The sequence below is a fragment of the Muscardinus avellanarius genome, assembly GCF_963383645.1.
Source record: "Muscardinus avellanarius genome assembly, chromosome: 12".
NCBI classification, from domain to species: domain Eukaryota; kingdom Metazoa; phylum Chordata; class Mammalia; order Rodentia; family Gliridae; genus Muscardinus; species Muscardinus avellanarius.
In genome coordinates, this window is record NC_137798.1 from 57,013,544 (window position 1) to 57,032,165 (window position 18,622).

Below are 18,622 nucleotides of genomic sequence, written 5' to 3' on the forward strand. Positions count from 1 at the left end.
GGTCCGGCGGCGGCTGCCCGCTCCCGCCCCGCGCCGCCCCGGCCCCCGGGGTCCCGGCCCCGAGCCCGCGCGCCCCGGGGCTGTGCGGGGCCGCCTGTTGTGTGCGCGCCGAGGCTTCGGGAAGGGACCCGGGCGCCGCGTCTGCCCGGAGGTCCCCGAAAGTGCCTGGTCCCCGGAGCTCAGGTTGGGCGGGGGCCCATGGACGCCCTAAGGGAACTTCGGGGGCACCAGAGTAGGGGGCGCGGCCTGCAGAACTTGGGTCTTTGGAGGAGCTTGAGGCGCGCAGGCCGGGCGCCAGGCAAAAGACCACCAGCTTCCCTTCCAGGCTGGAGGGCCAGGCGCTGTCAGGTATGGGCAGCTGGGGCCACCCATGGAAGGCCCCCTTAGATTAAAAACACGCCTCAAGTTCTGGGGTGGCGTAGCCTAATTGAGGGGAGAGGGTGTTTTCTTAAAGAAGTGTGGAGATGGAAAGCTGTCAAAACAAGCCTATTTTAAAGTTGAAAGCTGGCAGATTTTTCAGGCCGCGCAGTTGTGTACCTACTGTTAAAAAAAAAATTAGGTGGTTTACCTCTTTCTACAAACTTTTTGTTTATTATTATTATTACTGTTTTAGCAAAGAATCTTTTTTGCCAGTATTTCTCTCAGCATCTCTGCATTGACCACAGCAGGGAAGGAAAACTTAAGCCATCCTCAAATTGCTTTTGACTTCAAGCCTATGCTCTCTAGCACTTCTGAACGTGAAGGGAAAGTACCTCCTGGATTTTCCAAGCATAATTCCTTCTCTGGGACCCTGGATTGTTTACTTATTGGTTTTATAGGCATCTATTTAAATGTAGTTTTTGCAGGAAATACTCCCTGTTGCCACAGGGTGTAGTTTGGGGATTAGAAAATGCTGTTGGAGAAAGCTGCTAGTGGCTTCATTTTCCAAGAATGTAAGTCATTTCCTTTCTGTGATTTAAGGGAGTTGATATTTCACAGCATCAGAGTTTGTGGGGAACATTTTCCGTAATACATCTGTCATTAAAAAGGCTTGTGACTTCTGGGTTTCCTTCTTAAGAGCAGCACATAAATTTAGACCCAGCAATGTTAAAGGATAAGAAGTGTTTTCAGAATCCAGAGCATGAGACTACTGTAGAAAGTAGTTTTAACAAGCAAGACCTACAAATGGCCTGCAGGATGGGGAATGGGGGAGGGGAGATCAGAAAGGGGCAAGAAAACAGATGCCTTTGCTGTTGTCCTTTGTAGTATAAAACTTCTAGCACCTAATCATTTTCCTTAGGTGTGGTTTCGGGAAATAAAAGTTTTTTATTAAAAAATGAAAATACTCCACAGTGTGAGACAACTGACATTTGAATGCTTTTTCAATATGTTTATAAACATATTGGATTCATATTTCATATTAAAATGGAACTTTGGTAGGATTATTAGATAAAAAGGGCTCCTCAGGGGGTATCTCATATCAAGTTATCTGCAGGATATCTTCTCCAGAAAGCAGACTGACTGTAATATGAACTAATCCCCCGCCCCAACACACATACACACTACCTTTGTATTGCTTGTAAGAATCTCTGGGATCGGACACACCGATGGGCTACAATAATCAGCAGTTCTTGGAGTGCTTAAAACATTTTTTAAGAGACAAGAAATCTTTTTCTATCTCCAGCCCCTCCTTTTAGGGGAGGGGCAATGGGGGTAAGATACCAGCTTCAAGTGCACAATTTGAACTTGCAGATTTAAGATGTCCCTGGATCTACAGGGAAATGCCTGAAAATAACATGGGCTGGGATAAAGACACTGCTTTTGAAAGTAAAATGCCAATGTGCTAGGTAATAGCTTTTAGCTACAAGATCTTTAAAAACTGTCGTTCAACTGGTCTAGCTGAATTAGGGGGTGTCATAGAGCTTTTTCTGGTTTCTGGATTTTGTTTCCATGTTTAACTATGCTTATAAAGCTTTTGGCTTTCAGAACTTATGACATAATAGACTGTATAGCTTTTTGTGGCAGATGCTTGGAATGAAAATTTCAAACAGAATTGTTTTTGACTGAGCTGTCAGATTTAGAATTTAGTGTAAATGAGTCCTGTCTCACAACTGACTTTTTTTGATAAAAGAATTCTTTGTAGTTTTCAACTTGGATATTGCACATTTTTATTTCTAAAACCATGTTTTTAAAATAAAACCTGCAAACAATTATTTTATTACATGAAAGCCAGTACCAAGGAAAGATTAATTCAGTCCAGATGTAAAAATGTATGTGAATTTTAGGTTTGGATGATCTCAACAAGTTTTCCTTTTTGTTGATGAGGCTGCCTGGATCCCAGATGGCATTCATGAATGACCCCTTAGGTAGTTTTCTGAATTGAGAACCAAATTTTATGGGATTTCTCTAAAGATGTTTTAATATTATTTTAAGTCTTCTAAAAGGTAGAAAGCAGAGATGGGTTTTTTCTTTGTAGTCATTAATACTAAACCTCATACATTCTCCAGCTTAGTATATGAAGTCTGTTTCTTAAGTAAGAAAACAGGAAATATTTCCTATTCTGTATCTTTATGGGCAAAACATAGAAGCATTGGCTTTCATTTGTGCAATTCAGTCTTCTTTTACAGAAAAAAATTTTAGGTGTGTTTGCAATCTTCATTAGCATCCTGCTGTAACACAGTTTTTGTGGTTTCAGGTGTAGCAGTTGGTTCTTGTATGATTGAGTGTGAGTTCTCTATCTCCTTCCCACTTGTAGCAAGAAACAACAACTTACAAGAAAACTTCAGTGTAGTTTTTAACCTATACACCAAACAGCAGAGTTATAAAGACTGTGCCACATTTACAATTAAATATTTTAGGAAGTCTTTGTTTGATTACAGATACAATTACACATTTTGGGAGTTTGGTACATTGTGATTGTATATAAAACAGAGAGAGGAATAGGAAAGATTTAGTGAAGTAATTTTATGAGTAGTGAAATTTTAGTCAAAATGTATCTTACCCATATTCAAGCTGGAAAAATGGTGTTGTTGGCCTTTGTGGTTAAAATTTGATGTAGGGGGTAGTTGAGGGGCGTTTCTGAATTGCACATTATCCTGGGGAAGTGGCTTTGGGGACCTATCAAAATAAGTAAAAACAAGTTGAGGGATAATTTGAGAGGAAGAAGAAAGTAGAATACTGGACATTGGGGTACAGGAAAGATTCAAACTTAGAAGGATAAGTATTTTAAACAAGGCTGGGGTAAAGAGAATTCTTAATTTGAAAGTGGAAATTAGAGATCTTTTTTAGTTGAGAAAAAAGAGGTGATTAGAATTGAGGTATGTATAAGGTCTATATACAGCATGGAATAGAGCTGCTAATTGATATTTATCCTGGGAACTTGCCTGCCTTAGCATTGAATCACCAGTTTTATGTTAAATAATATGCAGGGACTGGATGCTTATTATCCTCCTCCCAAAGCCATTTCTCATTTCAAAGACTGGAAACATATTTTGTGTAAGTGCTAATGACTCTACAAATATTTAATTAGTTCACCTGGCATTTGGGGAAACTGCTAAGGCCTGCCTCTTATACTGTTGGACCAAAGGGTCTCTATAGCAATAGTGGCTAAAGTTGTTACAATGTTTTGGGTAAATTTTAGTAATCTGTGTTTCTAAATATCTTATATGATTTAAAGGTGTAATTCTGATGCATGTTGTATGCTATCACTTTTACAGGCATCGAATGGAGCAATTACCTAGTGTACCATATTTATCAAAGAGGGATTTCAGGAACACTTACTGAGAAGGGGAAAGAAATCGTTGATATGACAGCCGGTTGTATTACCTTAGCAAGAGAAAAATGTGTTGAAACAAATTCACAAATGAACCCAATATAGTTTCCCTGGAGTTGTTTGTAGTGCAGCATTTTCTTGAATGTCCAACCCCCATGGTTTTGCAAGGGAAATTCAGTCCACACAGCAGGAAACTGGGTAAAGATTTGGTCATTACCCAGGTCATTGCATTAAAGTGTTGATAGGATGATTCCAACCCAAAGTGTCTATGTAGACCTTGAGTACTACAAATGAATATTCCTGGAGTGTTTTCAGATTTTGGGGGGTGGTACTGGTAATCGAACCTAGATTACCAGTACCTTCAGCCCTATTTTTTATTTTTTATGTTGAAATAGGGTCTTACTAAGTTGCAGAAGGCCTTACTAAGTAGCTGAGGCTGACCACAAACTTTCAGTCCTTCTGTCTCAGCCTCTCAAGTACGGGGATTATAAGCATGCACCACCATGTCTGGCTTTTCAGATGTATTTCAAACAACATTTTAATGTTTTATATAAAGCAACATCTTATACTAACTATAGCCATTGTTTGCTGAGAGAGAGGAAGTTATTTATAAAAATAAAACAGATTCTAGAAGATTTTAGGAGACATATTGAGATTTCTCACTGAGCTTGAATGAGATGCTGCTTATTACAGAAAAATATTAGCACATATAAGTTAGAAAAATTTTTAAATATACTGACCATAGAGCCACAACTCTAGCAATTTGCTGGGTGAATTATTGCAGGGAGGAGTGTTACATCTTGAAGACAGTGTAGAAGAGAGGCAGGAAAGTAAAATGGTAAGATTGAGATTGTCCCTTGGGGTTCAAATCCAAGCTCTGACATTCTCCAGTGTGTAAATTTGGGGAAATTATTTCACTCTCTTAACCTCTTTTTCCCCATCTATAAAACCATGGATAATAATAGTAACTATACCATAGTTGTTTTGACTATTAAATAAAATGGTACACATAAAACAGCTGGCCTGGTCTTTGACATATACTCAACAGTCAAGTCATGTCAGCTATTGTTACTTAAAACAAATGAAATTTTGTATAGAAAGATTTGTATTTTTCTTAAAAGACTTCAGCCCCTTGTTTACAAGTAATTCATGGTATTTTATTATACTTTGGTGGGTTTTTTTTAATGGCATTATTAGGCATCAAAACCTAATATCGCTCAGTTATAAGTATCAGGCGACCTATGTTGCTGTATAAGGAACAGCTGGCTTGTCCCCTGATCAGTAATTGATCGAGTTATTATACCTCACTCTCTTCTAATTTCCAGCCACTTTGGTCCCTCAGCTTCTGCCTGCTAGATAATTGGGTTTTTGCAGATGCCAATAAGTAAATCCTCAGTCTTACAAAATATTCTTTATGGTGATTAATGTGCAAAGTACTTTGAAACTTACAGAGTACCAGCAGCCCATCCTTCTGCTCGCATACCCTGCCACAGAGGTTCCCAAACTTACTTGGTTAACTGCCTCCTTTAAAAAATATTTTGATCCAGTGCCCTCTTGGATAATCTTAACCATTTTTTTTGGGGGGGTGCTGGGGATTGAATCTAGGGGCATTGTACCTCCGAGCTACACCCCCAGCCTGATTTTTTTATTCTTTATTTTTGAAACAGGGTCTCACTGAGTTGTAGAGGGCCTCACTAAGTAGCTGAGGCTGGCTGCGAACCCAGATCTTTCTGTTTCAGCTTCCCAAGTACTGGGATTACAAGTGTGTGCCACCACCCACAGTTCATGAATCTTACCTTAAGTGAATACATGGAAAGAATGCATTGACAGAATTGACAATCTTTTATGTATCTATATTTTATTCCAGGGCTTCCTGAGGGAAAGTGTCCCTCACTTTGGGAACCTATATGTAGACTTACATGTGAGTTCTTTCTTTTTTTTTTAAGCCACCACATTGGTGTGAAGCAATTGTTTTTTCTTTCCAGTTTCCCTGCCCCTGCTGACATTGGCACAGTTTATATAATGTGGGTCAAAACCCTTTACAGTTTTCTGTTATGAGGCTCAGGGTTTAAGATTTTAAGCCACTCATTCAAAGGAAATTAACAGTTGGAAAGTTTCAAAGGGAACATTTTAGAAAAAGGAACTTAAGCACATTAGAAACACATTTACATCTAAACAGCATAATTACAAGCTAAGTCAAATAAGCACAGGATCCTCTAGATGAATCATGCTATATCATTCTGATCTGTTCATTAAAGGGGGGCCTATCCCAGATAACCTTGTTTCCCATTATGCATTGTTTATGTAAAATCGTGAACTTAGTAAACTTAGCACTTCAAAAGTGTTTACTAAGTCCATAAAAATAGGTTTTATGTCTTTATGAAATATTCAGGACTAGGCTGAATACTTTCTGTAATTCCTGCCAGAGTATTTCATAGCTGCTTGAGAAACAAAATACATGCGTATGGAAAGGTATTAGGCATTTCCAGGTAAGTGTTAAGTCCTAGTGTTAGGTAGCAAAATCTTTTTTTTCTTTTTTCTTTTTGCGGGTCTGGAGATGGAACCCAGGGGCATTCAACTTCCGAGCTACACCCCCTGCCCTATTTTTTATTCTTTATTTTGAAACCGGGTCTCACTAAGTTGCGGAGGGCCTCACTAAGTAACTGAGGCTGTCCGCGAACTGCGATCCTCCGGTCTCAGCCTCCCGAATGCTGGGATTACAAGCATGCGCCACCATGCCCGGCTTAAGTAGCAAAATCTATGATGGTCAAATGCAGAATGTCTCCAGCTTCCATGGGGTTGCTGGATTTTGTTGGGTGGTGAAGTCTGGCCGAGGTCTATCTCCTGGGACTTTTCTGATAGCAGAAATACTGAAAAAAGCCCCAAATATTGAAAGAAGACTAGGAAATTGAAATTATTAAATGTTTAAGTTCCTTTGTTCATTTATTCGGTATGTGCTCAGTATATGGTAGGCTATGTCCTAGGCCTCAGAAATAGGTCAGTAAATAAGATAAAGAAAAAAAATCCCTGCCTTCATGGATCTTATGTTCTATTATGAGACAATCAACATAACAAAGTAAATTTCATTGTGTTTTAGAAGGTTAAAGGAAAAGTTCACTAAGGAGCATTAGAAGTACCAGGGCTGGGGCAGGGACACTGCAGTCTGGAGGAAAGCTGTTCCTCCACTCAGGACAGGGTTAAGTCCTGGTAAACCCATTGCAAGTTGAGGATATTGTGGGTTGAAAGTACATTTAGCACACCCAACCTACAGAGTACCATAGTTTAGCAACAGCAGTGTACTGTATAGCAGATTCCCCGAGGAGGCAGAGGAGGAGGGGAGGGCTGGAACCAAATGTCAATACCCATCTTTCCTTTCATTCACTTGAAGGGAAATGGTAGATTTCTAGTTTTTTGTTTTTTTTTTCCCTGAAAGGGGTCAGTGAGCCAATTAAGTCTGGGAATCTATGCTGTAGTGTGTCAGTTGTCTCCCTGGTGATCGTGTGCTGACTGGGAGCAGTGACTTACTGCCACTGCTCAGCATCATGAAAGAGTATAGTACTGCCCAGCACTGGCCTCCGGAGACGCCAAATTTTGAAGTATAGTTTCTCCTGATTCACACCATGGTCAAGTTGAAAAGTCATAAATTGAACCATCTTTAAGTTAGGAGTCGTCTGTCGTGTGGTCAGGGCAGGCCTTGTTGAAAATAACTTGAAGGATGTGAGCTGTACACAGATCTCTGGCCAGGAGTGTTCAGCAGAGGGGTCAGCGAAGGCCTCAGGGGGAACATGCCTGGTAAGAAGCCACTTTGGTAGAGTTCAGAGAGCCAGAGAAAAAGTGGTAGATGAGGTCAGAGAGCTTTGGAAATCTCATCAGGTAGGGTCTGCCTGGACCAGTTTACTGGCTTTTACTCTGAGTTAAATGGAGAGCCATTGGAGGGTATTGCGCAGTGGAGTGAGGTGGTTTTGACTTGCATTTTCATAGACTCCCTGGCTGCTGTGCTGAGAATAGAAGAATGGAGGGTGGTCAGGGGTAAAAACAGGGATGGCAGTTAGCACCTGTCATCAGTAATCCACTTGGGAGATCTCAGTAGCAAAGGTGGAGATGGTGAGAAGTGGCCAAGGATCTGTAGGTAGAGCCAGTAGGATTTCCCGACCAACTGTTTGAGGAGTATGAGAAATAGAGATCAGAGTATAAAGATAACACCAAAGCATTTTGCTTAATTATGGAGTTGCCAGTAATTGAGATGGAGAGATAACCAAGAGCTGTTTTGAACATGTTGTGTGTGACTTCCAAGTAGAGAAGTTGAGTAGATTGTTGGCTGTAAAATCTGGAGTTTAGGGAAGAGGTCCATGTGAGAGATTCACATTTAGAAAGTCCCCAGCAGAATTTGGTTAAGATAATTTGAGTCATGTATCAAGCTTTGGGACATATCAGTATTTACAGTTTGAGGAGAAGAAATCCCTTTATGGTGAACAAGAAAGTATTTTAAGCCGGGTGTGGTGGTGCACGCTTGTAATCCCAGCATTCGGGAGGCTGAGACTGGAGGATCACGGACAGCCTCAGCTATTTAATGAGGCCCTCTGCAACTTAGACCCTGTTTCAAAATAAAGAATAAAAAACAGGGCAGTGGGTGTAGCTCGGAGGTCGAATGCCCCTGAGTTCCATCCCCAGAGCCACACACACACACATACACAAAAGTATTTTAAGCCAAAGGAATTATGCATACATTTCCAACATAGTGGACCCAGTTGTCTTCATTCCTTGAGCAACAATGTTAGTATTAAGATATATTGTTAAATTTGTTGACCCCCACCAGGGGCTGGATGAATCGCTGGATGAACCTATTTATTTTTCCAGTTGTGCTGATGTACTGGGTTAAACCTGCAAACTTTTTCTAGAGTTTGAGTTTAGAAGGAAAAACCAGAATGATAGGAAGGGAATTAGAAGAATGTCTCTGAAGTTAATGAAAAGGCCTCCAGAGGAGAGAGGGACTGATGGGGCCACACGTTGCTGGGAAGTTGGTAGAGTACATACGGTCTGGAAAGCACTCTTTTTTTTTTTTTTTTTTTTGGTGGTACTGGAGGTGGAACCAAGAGGCTTTCTACCTCCGGGCTATACTCCCAGACCCATTTTATAGTTTATTTGGAAACAGGGTCTCACTTAGGTTGCTAAGAGCCCCACTAAGTAGCCGAGGCTGGCTTTGAACCTGCGTGATCCTCCTGTCTCAGCCTCCCAAGCGCGGGATTACAAGCGTGCGCCACCACGCCCGGCTAGAAAGCACTCTTTAGGATTAGAACTCAGAGGGCATTCCAGACCATGACAAGAGCTGTATTGGTAGAAGGATGAAGACAAAAGCCTGATGGGATAGTTTCAGATGAAAATGAAGAGCTTAAAAAGATTATTATTTGCGGAAAATGAAAAGCTTAAAAAGATTATTATTTGCAATTCAGTTTCTTATACACATTAACATTTGATGTGACTATATTTAATATACTTGAGAGAATGTGGGGTAGGGCTTTCTTTCAAGGAGAGTCTTCAACAGGCTCTGGCAGGAGCAGGAGTGTCTTTGAGCTCCCTCCTGCTTATTATTGTAGTCTCTGTATATTGAAAGAGAGAAGCCATTCCAAGGCAGTTTAATTTTTTATTGTATATCTTTAGACCATATTCTGATCTGGGAATGTGGCTCAGTGATAGAAAGTTTCTGTAGCACGTATCAGGCTCTGGGTTCAATCCCCAGCACAGGAAGAAGGAATTTGAAAGCACACACACACTTTGAGTTTTTGTTTCTAGTAAAGATATGTTTTTGTGTGTTTATTTGTTTTTGTGGTACCGGGGTTTGAGTGCTCTACCTCTGAGCTACACCTTTTAATTTCTTACTTTGAAACAGGGTCTTGCTAAGGACTGGCCTTTAACTTTGGTTTCACCTTCAGCTTCCTAAGTACTGCAATTACAGGTGTGCAGCACCATGCCTGGCTAAAGATTTGTTCTTTAATTCAACATATTGATTCTTTTATATGAAAGTGAGGCACATGCTTTGAGTTGGCTTCTTTTTCAGTGATGGTAATAGGTTTGAAGTGTATAGACCCCACAGCAAACTGCCCCACCAGTCTGGAAACCATCATTTGTAGAGTGGATGACTCAGGTTAGGGGTTTCCAAGAGGCAGAACAAACTTAAGCGGAAAAAAAAAAAGTTTCTTCTATACTTTGCTAGTAACCATCATGATTATTATTTCAAAGCATCTCATGAAGCAGTTTTTCTAGTTCTGTATTTTATGTCATAATTATGCACCAGGAATTTTCTCTTTCAGAAATTACCTTTGAATTATAATGCTAAGTTTCTATAATACTATCATCAAAAGGAATCAACAAGGCTCTGATACTAATTATCTTTTCTTTCTCTAAGCTTATGAAAACACCAACACTTAGCCTTTAATGCCTAAGTATTGTTTTTGGAGAGTTAAAAGCTTACAGTTATAGGTAGAACCAAAACTCTTACATGTATCAAGGTTATCAAAGAAAGTATAGTATTAGTCTTTAAGTTGCTAATTATGAGAAAAGGCTGGAAGGGGTAGAATTTCATATTTGCTGTGGATTACGCCACATGCCTTTTTGTGAGGTGGAGCTCCACTGATTACATATGTGTTTCTGGTGAATTGTGGCATGTTCACATACTTTCAGCATTCTCTTAGGTACTGCTCTGTCAACACTATTTTATTAGTATCATTTTGAATGTTTTTTCAGCTGAAACTTGTAAGTCACTCTACAGTTAGTGAAATGAATGTAATTGGCTTGTTGAAAAGAAATATACTCACACAAAGCCAATATGAAATAATTGGCAGTGCAGAATGTTTTACATGGTAGATCCTGGAGTATGCAGAGGTTTTAAGCTAAGCAATTTTTAAAATAAATGTTAAGTCTCTTAGGTTACTGGCCACAGGATGAAGCCCCGATCTCTCAGTATGGGATTCATCATGCCAAACTAGAATTGCAAGCCTGAGGCTTACTGGTCAGATTGGCTGCAGTCATGTTTTGGCTTTTAATAAGGTTAAAAATGTTTATTTGCCAGCATTTAAAAATCAAGGAATTTGACATTTAAACAAATTGAATTTTATACCTTTTTTTTTTTTTTTTTTTAAATTGGAAGGCCTGGCAGTGATTTGTTGGAGCTGTATAACGGTTTCTACCTTTATAAGGAGTGCACTCTGCCATGGGACTGTTGACATTTTCTGTTCTGCAAGCTGCACTCCATTGTTGCCCCATCTGTAGGTGCGTGAGTTTGCTATGCTTGTGTTGTTGTTAAGCCTAGCCAAATTGTTCCCTCCACTGTCTTAACACATATATGCTTGGTATATATCATATTTCCTCTTCGGGTTTCTCCTACTTCTGAACCTAGGTTGTGTATTGCTTTATCATACTGTCAAAACCTAGCATAAGACACTTTGTATTGTCATCCTTTATGTGTATTTTTTGGGTCCCCAGCTGTACTGTAAATTTTTTGATGGCAAGGACCATATAATTACTAGTGTCTTGCAAATTTATTTTAGATTTATTAGATTAACTATTGTTTAGATTTAGCTTCTAGGGGATGATAATCTGTGATTATAATTATGATGTTAGAAGTAATAGAAAATATCAAAATCTTGTGTAAAATGTTTCTTCAAATAGTGCTTTCTTACTTTACTCTGCCCATTTCTTTGCAGTAGCATTTACATGATCTATTTGAGCATTAATTCAGTAGACACTTCACTTATTATCCATTTCTCGGTTCTGCTACATATATGGTGAAATTTGGGATTACAAGTGTGTGCCGTCATGCCCAGTTTTGGAAAATAGCTTTTATGAAACTATAATTATTTCTAAGGTGTTTGTAGTAAGGACTTTTATTGTGAATTTCAAAAATAAAAAATAAATGTAGGCCGGGCGTGGTGGCGCACGCTTGTAATCCCCGCGCTTGGGAGGCGGAGACAGGAGGATCGGGCAGGTTCGAAGCTAGCCGCGCGCGCTGGCTTAGGAGACCCAGTTTCCAAAAATGAAAATGTAAAAATAGGTCTGGGAGTGTAGCCCGGAGGTAGAAGGGCTTCCAGGAACCCCAGTACCACCAAAAAAAAAAAAAAAAATGTATGGGTCACAAGTGGATAACCCCTTTATTTAATAATTTTAAACTCATGATGGAAAAATATTAATAGTTTTATCAGCCTGATCTTGGAGTAAAGCAATGTGGTATTAGGGAAAAAAAAAACAAATCTTTGTGGTAAAGTTAGTGATATGTATGAGCCAAAAAATAGAATGGATTTTTGTGTGGTTGCATATATTTCATCACATTAGAAATGCTGTATGAATTTTTTCCAAAGAAAAGAGAATTCTATACTTAACTCATCTAAATATAGTGATTAAGTTAATTTTTTGCATAGTTTAGTGTTACACTGAAACAAAGGTCAGCTGCCATGGGGCCATTTCTGAAATCCTTGTTGAAGAACTCATGTTACTTATAATTATAGAAGGAGATGCAGAAAAATTAGCTGATTTAAGAAAACCTTAATTCTAATAAACCTAAGACTTTTTTCAAATGTAATATTTAAATTTTAAAGGAAATCATAGTTGTTTGTTTGTTTGCAGGTCTGGGGATGGAACCCAGGGGCATTTGACCTCCAAGCTACACCCCCTGCCCTATTTTTTATTCTTTATTTTGAAATCGGGTCTCACTGAGTTGCAGAGGGCCTAAGTAGCTGAAGCTGTCTGTGAACCACGATCCTCCAGGTCTCAGCCTCCCAAATGCTGGGATTACAAGCGTGCGCCACCACACCCGGCTAAAGGAAATCATAATTTTAAGAAATGTCTAGTTTTATCTGTAAAATAAATTCTAATAAAATACTTTACATAGGGTGGGGCATTCATTTGAACCACCCCCCTCCCCCATGCCATTCTGGCATGGGGCTGTAACTATCTTTTGTATTTCTATCTTTGTGTGTGTGTGTGTGTGTGTGTGTGTGTGTGTGTGTGTGTGTGTGGTACTGGGGTTCCTGGAAGCCCTTCTACCTCTGGGCTATGATCCCAGACCTATTTTTACATTTTTATTTGGAAACAGGGTCTCTTAAGCCAGCATGGCTGGCTTCAAACCTGTGTGATCCTCCTGTCTCCGCCTCCCAAGCGCGGGGATTACAAGCATGCGCCACCACGCCCAGCTGTATTTCTATCTTTGTAATAAACTTCTTTAAATCTTAAAAAATACTTTAAATAAATACAATCTTTTTAACCTCAAATACTCATTTTCTAAACCGGCATTCATTTTAAATTCATGAAAAAGGACATTGAGCTGATGATTTGTAACTTAAAATTATTTGCGTTTACAGGTGCTTTCATATATGTAAATGAGAAATTTTCATGAATTAATATTATAGAGTGAGACCTCCCATGAAAAGCTAATGGAAGTTACCTAATTTGTGATATTAAATATCCGCTAAGCCAGGCATGGTGGCACATGCTTGTAATCCTAGTGCTTGGGAGGCAGAGACAGAAGGAGCATGGGTTTGTGGACAGCCTCAGCTACTTCGGCCCTCTGCAATTTAGTGAAACCCTGTTTCAAAATAAAGAATAAAAAAAAAAATTGGTTGGTGGGTGTAGCTTGGAGGTAGAATGCCTCTGGGTTCCATCCCCAGCACCACAAAAATAAAACTAACTAACTAAATAGGGCTGGGGATATAGCTCCGGGGTAGAATGCCCCTGACTTCAAATCCCATTTTTCCAAAAATAAAGTATCCTCTAATAATTGCCTTCTATGCTTTTTAACTGGGCCAGTGTTTGTGACTAGTAAGTTTTCAGGAAATTTGAAATCAATATATTATAAAAACACATCTAAACTTATCATCTATGTTATATTAAAGGACTTGAAATACATTCTAAATGCCTAGGAGTTAGGAAAGGCTGTGAGATTTTGCGGGCCTGGGTGGGCTGGGTACAGGTCAGCTGTGTTGCATTTCCTTCCGATTGGTTGAGTCCTGACCAGACATGTTGCTGTTGTGCTCCTGTTTGTGTGTTTTTCTGGTCTGATGATACTGTCCATGGTACAGAGGTTGGTCCTGTCTGCACAGGTAGGCAGTAAGCTGCTTGAGGACAGACAGCAGGTGTCTTCCTACCACTCTTGAACTCTCCGCATAGCACCTAGACACTGTTGGCTCCACAGTATTACAGCTTTATTCTTTTTGATCCATGTAGACAACTGTCATCTGGATTTCAACCTTTATCAAGTCAAGTGTGACCTGATGACCCACGGGAAAAATACAAAGACAAATGAAATGTGTTTATCAAGTGTGGCATATTAGTAAAATGTAACTCTTTCCATAGCAGTGATAGGTGCTCAGCTATGGTGTTGGCATTGAAAAATACACATTTTGTTACTTAAAATTTTAAAAGACTATAAAAATAAATATTTCCTAAATACTCAAAAGACTCTAAGTAAAGATGGATGGAGTTATTAAAATTATCGATAAAATGAAGCAATGGAAATAATCTGTGCAAGAAGACAGGTCTCTCGTTTGCTATCTTACTGTACTGGGGATTGAACCTCTGAGTTACATTCCCAATCCTATTTTATTTTTATTTTGAAGCCAGATCTCACTAAGTTGTATTTGTGGAGACTGTCCTTGAACCTAAGATCCTCCTCTTTTAGCCTTCGAAGTACTGGGATTACAGGCGTCTACCACCACCCTGGCTGCTGGGTCTCTTTTGAAATGCCTTAGTTTGGGCTTTATTTTCAGCCTATAGAAAAAGAGGTATTTGTTTCCTTATGCCATGAGCTTTCATTGAGCTGGTTTAAGATACATTATATACAAGTTTTCTCTACTTTCTTGGGGCTGACCAAGGCACAAACCTAACTTTAGCCATTAGAAATTCCCATTCAGCCGGGTGTGTTGGCGCACGCTTGTAATCCCAGCATTCAGGAGGCTGAGTCTGGAGGATTGTGGTTCGCAGACAGCTTTAGCTACTTAGTGAGGCCTTCGCAACTTAGTGAGACCCTGTTTCAAAAATAAAGAATATAAAATAGGGCAGAGGGTGTAGCTCAGAAGTCAAATGCCTCTAGGTTCCATCCCCAGACCTGTGGACGGAAGGAAGGAAGGAAGGAAGGAATTCCCATTTAACCGTGTCTGCCTTTTCTTCATTGGGCTGCTCTGGGCACTGCTGTCCACTCTTGGGGTGATCCAGTTGTCCGTGAGGGGGTGGTTAACTTGACCTAGATCTCTGACTATTTGAGTTGGTATGTTTGGCCCCATAGCCTAGGAATTAAATGGCAGTTGATGTCATATTTTCATATACAAGAGTTTTATATTATCCTACCTTTGAGATTATGGAGAACAAGACAGAAAGGTTTGGGTTGTTTTTAAATAAAACTTTCCATGCTGCAGTGCCTGTTACCTTCTCTGTTGTTGCCTTGACCTCCCTGGAGATATGTGAGTTTCAGCTTCTCCTGATTTCTGTTTCCTCTTGTATCTGTTTCTAACCACCTATGTGTTCTCTATCATTTTATGGAGAGAAAAAAAAAAAACCTCTGCATATGGTATGTCCTATATTGGGATCAAGGGGGTATTGGGGAAAAACAAGTAACAAAAATCTCATATAGAGATCCTATCCAAGTATGTAGGTAATACAGTTAATTGTGGGGTGTGTGAGTGTGTCCTCCTAAGGATGTTAATAAAGTTTATTTTGTAAGTGACTTTGTAAAATTAAACCTTCAGCAACTCAGGAAGGAATTCAACACTACCACTAGACAATGTGTTTATGGGAGCCCACTTGTGTATCTTCCAAGATTCTAAGATTTTCTCATATCTTTTTCTCTAATATGAGCAAAATATAACTCCTTAAGAGCTGCATTTCAAGCCGGGTGTGGTTGTGCATGCTTGTAAGCCCAGCATTCGGGAGGCTGAGACTGGAGGATCATGGTTCGTGGAGAGCCTCAGCTACTTGGTGAGGCCCTTCACAACTCAGTGAGACCCTGTTTCAAAAATAAAAAGACTAAAAAATAGAGATGGGGGTGTAGCTCAGAGGTAGAATGCCCCTGAGTTCCATCCCCAGTACTGTAAACAATAAATAAACAAACAAACAAACAAACAACAAAAAGCAACTGTATTAGAGAGAGAGAGAGAGAGAGAGAGAGAGAGAGATATTTGGATTTAACATTATCATTAAATAATATATTTTTAAATTTTTGGAAGAATATAGAGGTTGAATATTGAAGACTACTGTAAAATAACATTTTTCTCAAAGAAACAAATCAAGATGTCTTGATTAGGTTCATATGGAAAAAATTTTAAAACATGTTGGCTGTAATCATAATAATCCTTTCAAATAGCATGCTTTCAATTCTGAGTTGCTAAAATATAAAATGGTTTTTCTTAAGTGTATTTTCATATAAATGAAGTCTTTCTACCCAAATGTAGTTAGAACCATAGAACATAAGTAAGAATTCTGTCATTAGAGTTTGGTGTTACAATAAATTGTAGTTCAAAAGTTGAATTATATTCCATGTTTGTCTGATGTCATAGATCTAACAGTACTGTTAGGGAATGACAAGTACTACTAGGATGAAATAACACTTTTGAAAACACTTTATAAATGTGATACAGACACACTTCAAGTTCACATCAGTTGCCCACATCACAGTTACCCAGTGTTCCTGTCAGCAGACAAAAGGAGAGTGTAGAAATTGTTAGAGTGTACACATTCCAGCCTTCTGCAGGCTGCTGAACCTAGACTGTGAGTAACATGAGGGAGAGCCTGAAGCCTTGGCTGTTGTCTTTGTGCTTGGATACATATTTGTAGGGCCAGGATGCACAGCACCTATAAAGTTGCCCAAGAGGTCTGGGAGTGTAGTGTGGAGGTAGAAGGGTTTCCAGGAACCCCAGCACCACCAGAGCCCAGTACAGATTAAGAATCATGATTTGAAGCCGGGCGTGGTGGCGCACACTTGTAATCCCCGCGCTTGGGAGGCAGACACAGGAGGATTGTGCAGGTTCGAAGCCAGCCTCTCTGGCTTAAGAGACCCTGTTTCCAAATAAAAATATAAAAAATAGGTGTCTGGGAGTGTAGCCTGGAGGTAGAAGGGTTTCCAGGAACCCCAGTACCACCAAAAAATAAACAAACAAAAAATCATGATTTATTTAAGACCATCTTTCTTAAAACTTATCTTTCTTTATTAAAACAATGGAATGTGAGTTTGTATTTCATCCCACTAGATTATTTTAGCATTATAATAATAATTTATACAATATCTTTATAGTTTTAAAAGGAATTTTCACTTCATTTATTTGATTCTCAAAGTGGTAGTCTCTTTATAGATGAGGACACTTGACTTGAATGATTTGACAGCTTTCCTAATAGTTTGTGACAAAATTGGATCTTAATACTCTTCTAACTTGGAGACCTGTGCTTTTTTTCTTGCTGACAGTCAGTTGCCCTGTTGATGAGATATTGCTAGAGTGCAAAATATAGTGCAGTAATTTTATTCTTTTTCTTCTTTTGTTTTTTAAAGCCAGCTTTAGTTTTTGCCAAATGACTAAATCAATTTATGTTCTTTAGCTCATGTTGATTTTTCTTTAAAGTTTATCAGTTTGATCTAGAGATCTTTTCAAACATTTTCTACATTCTGTAATGTATCTAACTTGATAAAAATTTCAGATCATTGGATTCTCTCTGCAAAAAGCAAGGTCTGTGTAAAATTTCACATTTCCAATTCTTTCATTGCAGTTGTGACCTTGAAAAAAGTCTTTAGTATAGCACTAGTTAGAAAAGGAAAATTAAATGTTTCCAGATGATTGTACATTATACATTTAAGAGCTCGACATTAAGAATAGCTCCATGGCCCACTTATTTATTTATTTATTTATTTATTTATTTATTTATTTTTAATTGGTGCATTGTAGTCATATATCAATCACATTGGAGTACAAGACTTGAGAGGATATACAAGCACACATCATCCAATCAGCCCTCATCCAGCCCCCATCCCATTCCCTCCTCCTCCCTCAATCCCATGCTTCTTTGGTGATTAACTTTGATATATTTGTTTATGTACCTCCTGCGTTTTAAAGAGGCTCCATCCTCCACTATTCCATACCCTCTGATTGGTCACATTGGTTGCTTCAATATATGGCCCTTTCTATAGCTCAGCCTCTTCCTGTTGCCCCTTTCCTCCTAGTTATTGCTGATTAGGAGAAGCATCTGATTTGTATTTTCTGTGATATTTCTCTGTGCATGCCGCGTTGCAAGTACCAGTCCCACTCTTGATGGCCCCAGTAGTGGCCTGGCTACCCGGTGGACTGATCCAGACCTCGCTGGCTCAAGCAGCGGCCTTGCCTCATGGGAGGCCCCGATTCTGGTCTCGCTGGCCCCGACACCAGCCTAACCTCTCAGCTGGCTCCGATCCCAGCCTCGGAGGCCGCAGTAGTGGCCTTGCCTCACGGCAGGCTCCGATGCTGGCCATTGGCCCCGGCACCGGCCTAACCCCTCGGCAGTCTCCGATCCCGGCCTCGTTGGCCCCAGCCCCGGCCTAACCCCTCGGCAGGCTCCGCTCCAGCCTCGGAGGCCTCAGTAGCAGCCTTGCCTCACGGCAGGCTCTGATGCTGGCTACTGGCCCTGGCATCGGCCTAACCCTTAGGCAGGCTCCGATCCCAGCCTCGGAGGCCCCAGTAGCGGCCTTGCCTCACGGCAGGCTCCAATGCCGGCCATTGGCCCCGGCACCAGCCTAACCCCTCGGCTGGCTCTTATCCTGGCCTCGGAGGCCCCAGCCCCGGCTCTGCCTCACGGCAGGCTCCGATGCTGGCCTCGCTCATGGCCCACTTTTAAAAAACTTTCTAATCTTAAATTATAATAATGAAGCTT